General features: G+C 46.4%; 1 protein-coding gene across 2 annotated transcripts in view; it reads left to right on the forward strand.

Annotated features, from left to right (window-relative positions):
• Positions 1–928: 928 nt before the first annotated feature.
• Positions 929–2,796, forward strand: part of LOC102675066 — a 22,285-nt gene continuing 20,417 nt past the window's right edge. Inside the window, exon 1 of one of the 2 annotated variants that reach the window (XM_031513672.1) lies at positions 929–997. The gene's annotated coding sequence lies outside the window, so the exon portion shown is untranslated. Of the gene's footprint in view, positions 998–1,900; positions 1,980–2,796 lie in introns of those variants that run through there. The other variant, XM_031513673.1, reaches the window with a different exon arrangement.

The raw sequence follows: 2,796 nt of genomic DNA on the forward strand, positions 1-2,796 counted from the left end.
CGATGTATTCCAGAATGGAGAACGTCATCGCGATTACGGCTACTTAAGCGTGCGAAAGAGATATTGCGGACTATTTTCGACATCGCGTACGCTCGTAACGGATCGAATCGAGATCTCGACCTTCGAGAGAATGACGCTTCACGAGCATCGATTACACCGATGATAAATTACACGCGCGATCAACGACGATTAAATAGAAGAACGCGTGGAGGAATGGAAACGCGAGAAAGATGGGGGGGCAAGGGTGGGACGGACGGGCGGATGGTTGCGTTCCGTGGAAGCGGCAAGAAAATTTGACAGTTGGCGGGCATCTGGCTTCTCCTTTTCTCCTCGATGCCAACCGTGGCTGCCCACGTATACCGGGTGTCGCGTGGGTGTGCGTCGCTCGTGCTGTACGCGTGCACGTAGTGGGGATCCTTCGGTGGTACTTCACTGGCTCGTACGGAAAGGAAAGGAAAAGAGTGGTGTACCTACAGCTGTGCCTGTAAACGCGATTATGTTTCGTCGCTGGCAAACCCATTCAGTGCTTCTTACGGCACGAAGGAACTTGGTACTGTCGCTTCAAGCGTTCCGTCGCGGCAACACGCGTCCTCGCTCGCTCTTCGAATCGCGTATTCCCTTCGAGTTGCAGCGAGGAGGAAGTCGCGCGTAGGACTTTGCATAGTTTCGACCACGAAATCACGGGTGTGCACGAGTTTTCGGCCGGGTCTGTTTGTTTTTTCCGCTTCCGGGGAAACGGAACCGCGTGCGCGTAAGTACAACGCTAGTCGTAACTAACTTGTACGCGATAGCAGTGAAAATTATTCTCGATACCAGCGTTTCGATATTTGTGCGGTCCTCGTGGAAATAGGAATTTTTGCCTTCGTTTCGAGAGAGAGAAAAAAAAGAAGAGGAAAAGAAGAGAGAAAAAAGAAAAAAAGAAAAAGGAGGAGGAGGAGGTTGTGCGTGCAGCACAACGTGCAGCTGTTTCTTTACGTGGGATCGTAAAACAGTTTGGGTGAGTTCGATTTGGAAGCGATTCGATTTTTAAAGATCGTAAAGAAATAGACAATCGAAGTGAGGTTGGGCAAAAAAATTGCATTTTCCCAATTAACGAGAGAGATGATTTATGGCTCGTAAATTAATAATTCGTTTTAAACTCATCCGTTGCGAGGATGGTCAATATTTCCACCCTGACAGAGGTTAGCCTTGAAACTTTTTATCAACCGTAACGCGTAAAAATAGAATATTTCCTGGCATCCGCTGCTCGGTTCTCATCCTCTTACATGGGATCGGTCTAGTTTTACCGTGGATGGCTGTCACTAGTTTAAAGGAAGCGGATCCGCTAAGTTCTCAACATAAATATGTATATACGGAGCGATCTCGGCTCGGTGATAAAGCACGGGGAAAAGCACGAAGGGTTACGTGGAAGACAGGCGTGCAATTACGGTTTATCCGGGCTGCGGAGCCCGGTTCGCTCGATTCACGTCCAATTAATCACTAATTGACAATGAAAAACGTTAGAAACGTTAGAAGGAAAGCGTTTGCGTAACAACAGTGGCGAACTGCATGCCACTGCTATGGAAATAAATATAATACCCTATCGTTTCCGGCTCGCTACGTTGAGAGATGGCAGCCTTCTGGCTGGAGCTAAGAACGTCGAGGAAAGAGCTGATAAAACGCGTGGAAGAAGGGAAGAGAAAGAGAGAGAGAGAGAGAGAGAGAAAGGGAACGGATGCGTGTGCCGTGGAGAAGTAAAGCGCCGCCATTCTTTTAATGGAAAATGCATGAACCTTTTTATTGCAGAGGTAACGAGAGAGAATAGTTTCCGTGATTAGAAATTCTACTACGAAGAAGGACAAATCGAGTCGAGATATCGAGAAGAGCGGCCGAGTTTACCAGAACCGGGCCTGTCTGTCGCATCGTGGCCATCGTTTGGCCTAGCGTGCGCTTAACGAGAATCCTCGCGTCGTGAAACGTTGTCCACGTTGAAGGAAATGGTACGTACGTAAATCACGATTGATTTCCTTTCGTCGCGTGTATTCGAGCGTGCCCCTGCTTGCTTTACGCACCATTGTCGCACTAATCGGAACGGAAACGAAAATGATAAATCGCGTCGATCGAGCGAGACTTATCGATGAACATCTTCCTCACGATCTTCCTTGGAAAGCTCGTGGTTATGGAAAAACGATATAAAAATCCTGTTCGAGAATATCTCGCCTACCGTGACTAATTGACGAATAAACAATGGTCGTAATAAGTTACCGTGAACGAAATTGCAAATTCCTTTCGGGGGAAGTCTTTACGTACAAATCGAAATTATATAGAGGAGGCCGTTGTTGCGTGATGCGTTTCGTGAGACTAACTCTTCTAACCGGAAGAACCTTTTCGCGTGGAAACGACGATCTCTTTAAAAAAAAAAAAAAAAACCACGATTTCTCTCGAAATGGAATTCGAATTGGAAAAAAGCCTATCAAATATCGTCGAAGAACGAATCGTTATTTCTCTCGCGAGAGCATCGAACCGATGTCACCGCATCGTGCATCGTACGCTACACGTACCACAGATGCATCTCTCCAATACCGAACCGCAAAAAAACCTGTACACGTGGTAACGTTGCGCGTACGTTGTTTCGAACGTACTCGAAGAAACTAAAAATACGATATCTGTTCGCGATCGAGTGGACGAGGCTGGCGACTACTACTACTCGATTACGTTTGCTCGTGATAACCGCAAAAACTGATACGACGCGTAACTAGTACGATAGCAAGATTTACGAAGTATATATATATATATATATATATATATATATATATA

Source organism: Apis dorsata, unplaced genomic scaffold (assembly GCF_000469605.1).
Source record: "Apis dorsata unplaced genomic scaffold, Apis dorsata 1.3 scaffold_683, whole genome shotgun sequence".
Classification (NCBI taxonomy): Eukaryota; Metazoa; Arthropoda; class Insecta; order Hymenoptera; family Apidae; genus Apis; species Apis dorsata.